Source organism: Schistocerca serialis, chromosome 9 (assembly GCF_023864345.2).
Source record: "Schistocerca serialis cubense isolate TAMUIC-IGC-003099 chromosome 9, iqSchSeri2.2, whole genome shotgun sequence".
In the NCBI taxonomy this organism is placed as follows: Eukaryota; Metazoa; Arthropoda; class Insecta; order Orthoptera; family Acrididae; genus Schistocerca; species Schistocerca serialis.
In genome coordinates, this window is record NC_064646.1 from 464,753,224 (window position 1) to 464,766,875 (window position 13,652).

The following is a 13,652-nucleotide window of genomic DNA, read 5'->3' on the forward strand; positions in this document are numbered from 1 at the left end:
AGCCACCACTGTGGCTTCTGCTTGGCATTAAAATTAAGCATCTCTTGTTTGTGCCTGCGTTGGCGCTTGGGCGTCACTGCACCAAAGTAAAGAGAACTGAACTGAATGTAGTGCCTTCAAGTTGGCATAAACAGAAAAGGAGAAAAATTAAAAAACCCAAATGGTCTCCCTTTGCTGCCTCAATCTTCATTGCCATTATGCGTCTTTGCGAGAAAAAACGTACACTGGAAGGTCATGTTGTTGTATTGGAATGATACAAAATCAGGTAAAGCGAGAAGTCGCATAGTGCTCAGAGCCATTTGAACTATTTGAGCTTCTGTGATAGGTTTCACCCCCCTGAATGCGAGCAAGCTCACGAATAGACTGCCAATAATTGGAATTCCACAATAATACACTTAAAACGTGTATTTTTTGCATTATGTATCCCGATGAAAATAACTGTAAATATATTATATGCTTACTTGGTTATTACTCGTACTTCTCGATGCTTTCCTCAAAAAAGAAAAAGAAAACGGGAAAGAGAGTGAGAGAGAGAAACAGAGAGAGAAAACAGAAATGTATTTCAAATATCAGCTTGGTGAAGCCATGTTCGTCTTGTGATGTAAAGCAAGAATAGTTGACAGGTAACATCTCGTTGTACTAGCGATATGTATGGCTACAGGGTTCTCTCTTTCCCTCTGCAAACAACCAGAACAGAATTCAGCAACAGAGTGGTAAGAAGACCAATGCAGTGCGCCAATTAAACACTCAGCCTTTCTAGGTTATTTTGTTAATCGTTAACAATTGTCTGTAATGCAGTAAACATCCTTGATTACTGATTTGTTACTACTACCTTTGTTATTGTTATTCGTCACCTCACAACTTTCCTATCACTCATTGCTGCCGATGCACGTAACGAATGGATCAGGATGAATGGAATGTGGGATGTTTCGTCATGGAGAATATACACATTTATCTCGGCGTCTTGTGTTCAGGGTAATATGAGAATCTCAGTAAGAGAAGACAACAGTGGGATGCCGGTGATGCAGGCAATAATACCGAAGTATTTCTGTCGACTTAACACCATGACGACAGACAAATTGGCGTCTCCTGTGTTTTGATTATACTTTGTTAGCCTTCTTGCGACCTCGTTCCTATACCTCGTGGGACCAGGCATAAAATTTTGCTTTTTGAACACCGAGCAATAACACACAAAGATAGTAAATGGAAGGATACAAAGAAGCAATCAGACTCATGGGTGTGGATCCAGTTCATCATTAGAAGACTAAACAAGAGGGAAACACAACGAAAGCAATGAATACGCTAGTTAGTATACATTATTCGTGCAGATCTGAAGATGAAAAAGCACAGATCTGCACAGTGCCTGCATCTGCACTTTAGTTTCTGTCTTAGTTGGCATAATTTTTAGTTTCTTCTCTTCTGAATTTTCAAATGTATTGATTATTACGTGGCACAGAGTAATTAATTAATTGTGTTTCTTGTAGCTTCCATACCCACCAACATTTTTCTACATTCTCGTGCAATTCATGAAATTCTACTTGTATGATCACAAGAGTGCACATAGACGCAATCGATTTCGAGGTGCAAGTTTGTTCGTTATCTTACTTTTCGTGACAAGTGGGCAAAGTTGACTTCCAAAGACCTTTTATTGTACTGAAATAATCTTTTGTCACAAAGTAACAGGGTAAGTGTTTTATTCGAATATATTTTGTGGGAAACTGTAATCGTGATGGAAGTTTATACACCTGAATGTTTGACACAACTGGTAGGAGAAAACGCTGCATATTAACGAAACCCCGCGCCTCCTCTCTGTATCCTCCTATGACACGAGCACAGGATCCTCCTCGCATCTCTTGGAGCAGTGTAGTTCAGTCATTTCATTCCTTTTCCCAAGATTTCAGTCTTCTCTACGTCTCCTCCAAAGGTAAGTATGTGGGTCCAAATACTGATCCAGTACAAAAATATTCATAATTTCATTTCAAGCCCTATCACATGCACACTGGACTGCTAGTGAAAATTAACATGCATTTTTAATGTCTGTTCATGTATTGCGAACATTCACAATAGGTGTCGTTTTTCTGGTCAAACATGCACACATCTTACTGTTGGTGAGTAACCAATTGATACTTAAGCTAAATTTGTGGACGATAAAGGAGGACAGTCGGTGTGCGGTTCAACTCTCGCTCAGGCACAAAAATTTGTATCCTTATTTTAGATTCAAACACCTACCAGCTGGTAAGAAAAACCGATACATAACATTTGATTTTACTTAGTTAACAATCCGGTTACGTGTCAGGTTCGCATCTCCATCACAGAACTTCGACTATGCACTTCATCTTTAAATGCACACAGACTTTGTTACTTCAGAATGCAGGTATATCAGACATCTTTTGTGGTTAGTTAACAGGGACGAAAGCGTCTTGGTAGGAGTCCCGGTTTATTACAAAAACTGTGGTCTTTTATTTTCAAATTTGGATTTGGTTACTAATATTGGTGAAAATTTCGATAATTCATGACTCTTCATGGCTAGTCAGCAATATGATTGGATTAGATTAACATTTGTTCCATAGATGATGAATACGACATTTCATAATGATGTAGAACGTGTCATTTTAATGAAAGATTTCTGTACATACTATGATGCAATTTCTTTACAACAATTATTTACTCTCTCATTCTTTTTATATATATATATATATATATATATATATATATATATATAATCGTCTCTCTCTCTCTCTCTCTCTCTCTCTCTCTCTCTCTCTCACACACACACACACACACACAAATACACACTCACACTTGGTTTTTTATTTTTATTTGTTTGTTGTGCTCGACTATCGGCCGGGCACGAAAACGTCCATGAATGAGTTTCTTAGTTTTGAGTACTCTTACGAAAGAAATATAAAAACAACTATGAGAGTTGAAACTTCCTGGCAGATTAAAACTCGGGACCTTTGCGTGAGTCGTGCTTCGGTAGCTCAGTTGGTAGAGCACTTGCCTGCGAAAGGCAAAGGTCCCGAGTTCGAGTTTCGGTCGGGCACACAGTTTTAATCTGCCAGGAAGTTTCATATCAGCGCACACTCTGCTGCAGAGTGAAAATCTCATTCTGGGAACTATGAGAGTTATTGATTTATGATGCTTAGTTTGCAGTCAGTTCTGAGTATTATTAGTAACTACGCTCCAGTCCCTAAACCTAGTTACAGAAATGCGAATCTGACGCATTATTTATTCCAGGCTGTGCTAGCCACGTCTTTGAGATACCAGCTATGGTCACTTCCTGCTGGTACTGTAACTGAGATTTGGCAACAAGGCAAGGTATGTTTGGCAACTCTGTGATCGACGAATTACTTCCTGGTGTGCACGGAATTAAGCCTCGAAGTTCACTTTATTTTTCATGTCATTTCCATTGAATAATCTGAGTTATTATTGCTTGAGGTGTAACAAAAGATTGTAAATTTACGGTTTTTAGCCTAGGAAAGTCGTTGCACATGGAAATCACAACCAGTCTTGTCCTTTAAATAGCGATTTGCGAGTTCTAGCCACTATTAGCCTCGTAATAGGAATCCGAGACACATACTTATTCGCTCGCTCTGTGGTAACATGCTGACCTGTAAAAAAGCGACTGTTCTTAGTCGCGGTTTCTGTCTCGCTGACTGTGACGTTTATACCATTCTGTGAAAGAGCAACAAGCAGTCAGATCAAACATCGATAAGGAAAACGCAAGAAAATACTTTCAGCTCATAGTACAATGGTGAAAAACGTACAATGCTGCCCAAGAGGTAATGCCTCTTTCCATTCCTGACAAGCAAATTTTGGGTTTCTAGGAATACATAACTTTATTTATGAAATGCTATATTTGCATACCTCTTGAGTATGACACAGCATACCAATTAAACATCGACCCAATCGAAGTCTAAGTGAGTAGCATTTTACTAATTCCGTCCGATAGAGGCACACTTGTCTACAGATACTCAGCTTTATTAAAACAGACTTTCGTCGTAAGGTTATAGTGGGTAGTTTTATTTCATTTCTTATAATACAGTACACAATTTTCGTAGGGTTTCTTTTAGTGTTGTTTAAACAATAGTAAAGATGAGAGAGAAATTAATCATCAACGATAGATGCGAATTCTCTGAAGTTTTCTATTAACAGTCTCACAACGCACATGTAGTTTACTGATTATATGCATGTAGAAAACTTGTTCTGAGTTAAAGCTGTCAAACAAGGTCTGAAGAAGAATAAAATGGCTCTACCACATGACAGCCAATGTAGGAAATACTTTCCTGACGTATTTTGACATGATGCGATCTCCCCATACAAAATACAAAGGCCACCTACTAAACCTGAAAAGAACAAAATGTCGCATAGTTGGCCCTTTTTCCACATGCAACTATTTTGGGTTGAGAAGTGAAGGGTATTATGTTCAAAGTTCCATTACATTGATAACTTCAGCTGACAGCAGAATTGCGTTTAAAAAATATAGCAGTGAATGTATTTGAACTCAGAACATATTGTCTACAGTGCACTACACTTGCCGTTACACTACCAGCTGAACCATAGCTAGTGCAGCTCCAGAAGTCAGTAACAGTTCCTCCAGAACTTCCGCATTCCACAGTATTGTGAGACAACGCCTATGGCCAGATGTAGACTTCTGAGAGACACCGTTACAGCTTTTCTTTTGCAGTGCACGACGTTTCCAACAAACAGATAGCGCAATAGAGTAGCTCAAGTGGGAAGGAACACTTCCTACTTAAATTTCTGCATCCTACACTGTTGGCAGTTCTGTGTAGGAGGCAGTTACGTGATTTTATTTCCGTGATTACAAAATAGAATCGAATGTATGCACTGGGTATCCGAGGCAGCTAGTTCATGGCGATTCGGTCAACCAAGTAAATGAATGTACTGAAAATGCTGCAAACCACCACAGGGAGCCTGTGTGTCAGAATTCTCATCCAGTATGGTGCAACGGCATTACAATAGAAAAATGAGCCACAGAGAAGAGGATTTGGTGGTCTGTTGGATTGTTGATAGATTAATATACTCATGGTCTGGGTTCGATTCCAACTTCTGCCAAGGGTTTTTGATAGGGAGAGAGAGATTCTATTCTCATCTGGCTACGCCAAGTGAAGAAGGTATAATGGCATTGTGGTCTGAAATTCACATTAAACATGATATTCCTTCTCTACCAAGTAGACATCAGGTTGAACCACAATAAAGTCAGGAGTGGCGACATGTAGAAACTCTGTCACAAGTAACCTTTCTTATACCAGTTATTTATTTTTAGTGACGAAACAAACGCTATGTAGGGTCAGGTCATAGGACATCTATTCCACCTTTTATTCGAGCTTCTGTATGTCGATAAAATTGGTTCTGAATTGGGAGTGCAACTCAGACCGCTCTTAACGCGGAATTTGATCCCTTCATGACAATACAGCTCGACTACAATTTGTTGTTTGTTCAAAAGTGCAGATTCCACAACATCTCCACATACTGGGTTCGAATCCTGGCCCAGAACTAAAGTTGTATTTATGTATTATCAAGTTCTAGCGTGAGAACACCTATCTGCTGGTGGATAATAATTTTGTTTTTAATGTATTTTCGCTCGTTGTCAGCACTTACGATATCTGATGTTTTTGACTCCCAGTGAGACACAGAACTATTTGCGAAATCACTGTAAGTTCAAGGATGTTATTCCGAGCTGCTGGTGGAGAATAATTCGGTAGCTGACGTCTCTTTGTGTGTAGTCAACAAAGATATGTGTGGGGTTCGATTACCAGTCAGCACTGAACTCTTCGTCATATTATTTCTAGTTCAAACATGCTCACATGTCGCTGCTGGCTTAACAAATTTTATATTTAACGTTCGTTTTCTCTAGAACAGGACTTCCCAACCTTTTCAGCTGGCGGACCCCTTCTTCAGTCGAAAATCCATGGCGGACCCCTAGTCAGTCAAGAGCACAGTAACTTTAAATTTCAGAGCGAAACCCATGGGAACTGAAAGCTTCTTAATGCAAGTGCCATTTTCCCAATGAACCCCCCCTCCCTCCCCCCACCCCAAAGGATCAATAGTCTTTGGTTTAGAGATGAATGAAAACAACTTGAAATTAACGATCCAATTTGAATTTCCACTGTATCCAGACACTTACTAATGTATTTACTCTCTTTCTTCAACACACTATAGCCTGATTAAAATTACTTGATAATTGAAATTTCACACGATGGAGGTGCCTTCCTCCAAGAGCAATCAACGTCACGTCCAAACTGTTCGCTGTTGACAAGTTGCCGCTTATGGTCTGTTCACTTCCACTGTTTGGCTGCTATTGTGTAAGGAGCATGCATATTTCGTAACAGTCGTGTATGTGTGTGTGTGTGTGTGTGGTTTTTTCTTGAAATCCGAAGAAAAGTGTTCTGTTGTTGTTGTGGTCTTCAGTCCTGAGACTGGTTTGATGCAGCTCTCCATGCTACTCTATCCTGTGCAAGCTTTTTCATCTCCCAGTACCTACTGCAACCTACATCCTTCTGAATCTGCTTAGTGTATTCATCTCTTGGTCTCCCTCTACGATTTTTACCCTCCACGCTGCCCTCCAATACTAAATTGGTGATCCCTTGATGCCTCAGAACATGTCCTACCAACCGATCCCTTCTTCTGGTCAAGTTGTGCCACAAACTTCTCTTCTCCCCAATCCTATTCAATACTTCCTCATTAGTTATGTGATCTACCCATCTAATCTTCAGCATTCTTCTGTAGCACCACATTTCGAAAGCTTCTATTCTCTTCTTGTCCAAACTATTTATCGTCCATGTTTCACTTCCATACATGGCTACACTCCATACGAATACTTTCAGAAATGACTTCCTGACACTTAAATCTATACTGGATGTTAACAAATTTCTCTTCTTCAGAAACGCTTTCCTTGCCATTGCCAGCCTACATTTTATATCCTCTCTACTTCGACCATCATCAGTTATTTTGCTCCCCAAATAGCAAAACTCCTTTACTACTTTAAGTGCCTCATTTCCTAATCTAATTCCCTCAGCATCACCCGACTTAATTAGACTACATTCCATTATCCTTGTTTTGCTTTTGTTGATGTTCATCTTATATCCTCCTTTCAAGACACTGTCCATTCCATTCAACTGCTCTTCCAAGTCCTTTGCTGTCTCTGACAGAATTACAATGTCATCGGCGAACCTCAAAGTTTTTATTTCTTCTCCATGAATTTTAATACCTACTCCGAATTTTTCTTTTGTTTCCTTTACTGCTTGCTCAATATACAGATTGAACAACATCGGGGAGAGGCTACAACCCTGTCTTACTCCCTTCCCAACCACTGCTTCCCTTTCATGTCCCTCGACTCTTATAACTGCCATCTGGTTTCTGTACAAATTGTAAATAGCCTTTCGCTCCCTGTATTTTACCCCTGACACCTTTAGAATTTGAAAGAGAGTATTCCAGTCAACATTGTCAAAAGCTTTCTCTAAGTCTACAAATGCTAGAAACGTAGGTTTGCCTTTCCTTAATCTTTCTTCTAAGATAAGTCGTAAGGTCAGTATTGCCTCACGTGTTCCAGTGTTTCTACGGAATCCAAACTGATCTTCCCCGAGGTTGGCTTCTACTAGTTTTTCCATTCGTCTGTAAAGAATTCGTGTTAGTATTTTGCAGCTGTGACGTTCTAATGTATGTAAAATCTTCCTTTGGTCGTCCTCCCTCCTCATTCATTTCAACTGGACACTTCCTTGTTGTGAAGGCGATGGAGAATCTGCACCCTTCTTCAATGATCCTGACTTCAGCCACCGATCAATGTTAGAAGTAATAAACTGGTCAAAAAGCGACTTATGAAATAGGGAGTGTACTGACAAGGCAAGTTTAATAGGCTGCGTTCACACTGCCGGCCGGGCCGGGCCGGGCTGACGCGTACTGGCTCGGCTCGTGCCTAGCCAGCTCAGGCCGACGAGTAGTGCATTCACATTGCATCGCAGCGCCGAACCGGGACGGCGAAATGGGGGAAAATTCACTTCTCCGATTTTCATGTTTTAAAAATTCTTAGCGGTATATAAGACTTCGCCACATCGTTTTATGAACTTATTTTTTCCTTAAAAGCGTTACTTACGTCGTGAAAAAAGAAAAAGTCTACTTTTCGTTTCGCGTGATTTCTTAGTTTCGTAACGCTACCCAACCGATTTTGAAGAAAGTATGCGGCTAAAGAATCTGATTTTTGTACACGTGGTAGTGCAACATCTTAGCTTCGTATTGAATCATTTATCTTTCCATATTTCTTAACAGTCATTGTGAAATGATGCTATTTGTCAACGTTGTGCACTTGATTTACAAATCTTTTAGTGAAAAAGTTATGTAGCGGGTAGCTTACTGTTAGATCAGTTTTAGACCATACATTGTTGAGAAGTAGCTAAAAGTACCAAAAAGTTTTTGAAATGATAATGATATTGATATCTGTCTCTGGTCTCAAGTAGTGTGAGCTATTCAGTGGCGTCAGTGCCGCGTCCGCAAGCCACGGAGTTCGCGCGGTTACAGCTTGGTTTAGTGTAGTCATATAATGCAGGACAGAAAAAAACTAATTACTAGTGATCAGCGCAGGCCTAGTGCCAGTCCCTCTTATTTTTTTAATGGTCTCATTCTCTAGATAAATCCAAATGTATAAGAATTTTTCCCTCGGCTACTGGACAATCATCTGCTGTTGTTGTTGTTGTGGTCTTCAGTCCTGAGACTGGTTTGATGCAGCTCTCCATGCTACTCTATCCTGTGCAAGCTTTTTCATCTCCCAGTACCTACTGCAACCTACATCCTTTTGAACCTGCTTAGTGTATTCATCTCTTGGTCTCCCTCTACGATTTTTACCCTCCACGCTGCCCTCCAATACTAAATTGGTGATCCCTTGATGCCTCAGAACATGTCCTACCAACCGATCCCTTCTTCTGGTCAAGTTGTGCCACAAACTTCTCTTCTCCCCAATCCTATTCAGTACTTCCTCATTAGTTATGTGATCTACCCATCTAATCTTCAGCATTCTTCTGTAGCACCACATTTCGAAAGCTTCTATTCTCTTCTTGTCCAAACTATTTATCGTCCATGTTTCACTTCCATACATGGCTACACTCCATACGAATACTTTCAGAAATGACTTCCTGACACTTAAATCTATACTGGATGTTAACAAATTTCTCTTCTTCAGAAACGCTTTCCTTGCCATTGCCAGCCTACATTTTATATCCTCTCTACTTCGACCATCATCAGTTATTTTGCTCCCCAAATAGCAAAACTCCTTTACTACTTTAAGTGCCTCATTTCCTAATCTAATTCCCTCAGCATCACCCGACTTAATTAGACTACATTCCATTATCCTTGTTTTGCTTTTGTTGATGTTCAAGACACTGTCCATTCCATTCAACTGCTCTTCCAAGTCCTTTGCTGTCTCTGACAGAATTACAATGTCATCGGCGAACCTCAAAGTTTTTATTTCTTCTCCATGAATTTTAATACCTACTCCGAATTTTTCTTTTGTTTCCTTTACTGCTTGCTCAATATACAGATTGAACAACATCGGGGAGAGGCTACAACCCTGTCTTACTCCCTTCCCAACCACTGCTTCCCTTTCATGTCCCTCGACTCTTATAACTGCCATCTGGTTTCTGTACAAATTGTAAATAGCCTTTCGCTCCCTGTATTTTACCCCTGACACCTTTAGAATTTGAAAGAGAGTATTCCAGTCAACATTGTCAAAAGCTTTCTCTAAGTCTACAAATGCTAGAAACGTAGGTTTGCCTTTCCTTAATCTTTCTTCTAAGATAAGTCGTAAGGTCAGTATTGCCTCACGTGTTCCAGTGTTTCTACGGAATCCAAACTGATCTTCCCCGAGGTTGGCTTCTACTAGTTTTTCCATTCGTCTGTAAAGAATTCGTGTTAGTATTTTGCAGCTGTGACTTATTAAGCTGATAGTTCGGTAATTTTCACATCTGTCAACACCTGCTTTCTTTGGGATTGGAATTATTATATTCTTCTTGAAGTCTGAGGGTATTTCGCCTGTTTCATACATCTTGCTCACCAGATGGTAGAGTTTTGTCAGGACTGGCTCTCCCACGGCCGTCAGTAGTTCCAATGGAATATTGTCTACTCCGGGGGCCTTGTTTCGACTCAGGTCTTTCAGTGCTCTGTCAAACTCTTCACGCAGTATCATATCTCCCATTTCATCTTCATCTACATCCTCTTCCATTTCCATAATATTGTCCTCAAGTACATCGCCCTTGTATAGACCCTCTATATACTCCTTCCACCTTTCTGCTTTCCCTTCTTTGCTTAGAACTGGGTTTCCATCTGAGGTCTTGATATGCATACAAGTCGTTCTCTTATCTCCAAAGGTCTCTTTAATTTTCCTGTAGGCGGTATCTATCTTACCCCTAGTGAGATAGGCCTCTACATCCTTACATTTGTCCTCTAGCCATCCCTGCTTAGCCATTTTGCACTTCCTGTCGATCTCATTTTTGAGACGTTTGTATTCCTTTTTGCCTGTTTCACTTACTGCATTTTTATATTTTCTCCTTTCATCAATTAAATACAATATTTCTTCTGTTACCCAAGGATTTCTACTAGCCCTCGTCTTTTTACCTACTTGATCCTCTGCTGCCTTCACTACTTCATCCCTCAAAGCTACCCATTCTTTTTCTACTGTATTTATTTCCCCCATTCCTGTCAATTGCTCCCTTATGCTCTCCCTGAATCTCCCCACACTTTGGCTAAATGGCTGGCGGGAGGCCAAATAAATAAATTTAAAAAGATCTCCACCCTTCGGCAGCTGACAAGCAAGTCAGTAGAAAACGCAGCTGCAGTCAACAGTTGCTCGCCTTTAGCTGGTCTGTGCTGTCGTGTAGAACAATGGCTTCACTCTTTTATTGGTATTGTTTTGACTCTGCAGTAACTCGTCGAGTTTTGAAGTACAGAAGAACTAGGAGGTTGTGGATTCATCCCATGAATAGCGACAGACATTTAGGAGAGTTTTTTTCTTTATATGAAGAACTTAAAAACTATCCTTAAAAAATTTTATTCAAATTACAGAACGAATCATAATACATTTCAGTATGTGCTGCAGAACATTCAAGACAAAATTGCTAAACAGAACACAAATTTTCGCAGAAGTATAACAGCAGAAGAAAAATTGTGTATAACGATAAGGTAAGATTCGTTAGTACACACTTTTTGGCTCGCAGTAGAACTTCGTATAGCATTCACTACCTCCAGTTAATTGTAGTCATGCTTTTGTATTTTAAATTTCACAAACGCTTACCCTTACCTCTGAGGGAAAGAGAGTTTATGGGATTCCTGAGAATCATTCGAAGTAATTAGCTTCGTCATTTTGGGTAATGTCTTGCTGTGCCTTCAACGAAGAATCGCAGAAAACTCCTTCAGAATTTTGTAACTTTTTTCTTCTTTTTTCTTCATGATGCAGCGCTTGGCAATGGTGATGGTTCATCATGTGGAGCCACTGATGATCTCACAGAATTCTTTTCATTACCTTGTAAGATAGACAGATTGATAGGCGAAGAGTTTTGAGATAATGCCCTTTGACTCAGTGGTTCTATTTCCACTGATGATGATGAGCGTTTGGCGTCATTGGCCGGGAGGCCCCCCGCGGGGCAGGTCCGGCCGCCATATCGCAGGTCTTATTACATTCGGCGCCACATTGGGCGACCTGCACGCCGGATGGGGATGAAATGATGATGAACACAACACAACACCCAGTCCCTGAGCGGAGAAAATCTCCGACCCAGCCGGGAATCGAACCCGGGCCCAGAGGACGGCAATCCGTCACGCTGACCACTCAGCTACTGGGGCGGACATTTCCACTGATAAGGAACTGCCACAGCATGACTTCACAGTGCATTATCATCTGGTAGGGACACATTCCCGTCCCTCAGTGACACTCATATCTGTCTCCGTTTACAAGTAAATGGAAACTATTCAGTGGCGGCAATGCCGCGATCGCTGGCAAGCTATTGTTGCAAATGCATTTAAATACGGTAGATTAAATAAATGAAATAAAAGTAATTTCGCATGTATCATCATAATAAACGTAATTTTTCCTCATTGATTGTGAAATGTGAGGTAACATCTTAAAATAAAAGACGTGTGCAGTCACACTTGTGAAGAAAGCAGAAGGGAGACGTGTGATGCGTGTACTGCAGAAGCTGTAGTGCTGTTCCACAGGCTCGCGCCTGCGGTCGGCTCGCGCCGGCAATATTAAACACACGGGATGTCGCCGGCTCGGCTCCGGGAGGCTCACGCCGTGTCGGCGCGGCCCGGCCGCCAGTGTGAACACCGCAATTCAAAACCATGTGTTTGATATCGAAGCGGGCGGCGGCCCGGCCAGGCTCGGCTCGGCCCGGCCGGCAGTGTGAACGCAGCCTTAACATTTAATGATGCCTGGGGCCGCATGCGTGCCAGCGAGCGCTGTGATTGGCCGACAAAGCTCGCTCCGCGCATGCGTAAAAGGTTTCAGCGCATCTAGCGCCGTGAGCCGGCGCACAAACGACCCCCGTATTGTTGCAAAACAGTCGATCAGAAAAGCCGCATTCTCCGGCACAAAACTGTGTATACGTTCTCACTTAGGAACCGCAAAGGCTGCTTGGGGATACGACCTGAAGGAAAGGTACACATGATTTTCACACGAAAAAAAAAAAAAAATAGTGATGAATTTTATTTTCATATTTTTATTCAATAATTTTACTCATTTTTTTACACGATTTGGTGAAACGTGCCCGCGGACCCCCCAGAAAGAGCCGGCGGACCCCTAAGGGGTCCGCGCACCACACGTTGGGAAGCCCTGCTCTAGAATATAGCAGCGATAGGTGCTAGGTTGGAGTCCTGGGAAGGATAAAATTAATGTTTCGTCTCGTCATTTCAGTTAAAACATCTTGCTACTGCCGAGAAAATCCGATATGTCACAGTTGATTGTGCTTCCATAACAGTCCGACTAGGTTCTGGGTTCGAATCCCTGTCCAACACAAAGCTTTACCTCACGGCATTTCAAGTAAGTTACTTGTGAAGAAGCAATATTTAACATCTCTCGTAGTTCGTTAACAGGGACAATAGATGCTGGGTAGGGATTCGCGTCCGTTAAAATGTTTACGTTATGTAATTTAAAGTTGATATTTGCTAACTGATACTGTCTGAAATCGAGGCATATCACTCTCTGTATGCCTAGTCAGGAATGACTGCTGGTGTCCGTTAGTCACGAAATCTTTGCTTAGGCTTCATGACCTGGGTTTGAATCCATATGCTGAACGAGACGGTTCTTCGTGTCATTTTAAGTTCATACGCAACTTAAATTTTTAATGTCAATTTGTTTTAAATAATAAGTAAGGTATGTTACTTTGAAGAGGAAATCGTGAGTAGGACGAACTTAACTACGTGCATTACCTATCTGACGAATTAATGAGAATGGTAACATTTCAGGTATGTCATTTATTGTAATAACTGTGAGATTTCAAGCCATCAGGACTGTCTTATCTGTGATAAGGTGTTTCTTGATATTTGTCGTATCGTGGTATTACTTTACGTGTTGAGTTATTGCGACTGACAGAGCAGTGTTTTCTAGTGGTGATTTGTTGGAACCATTTTCAATAGTCAAACGACTATAC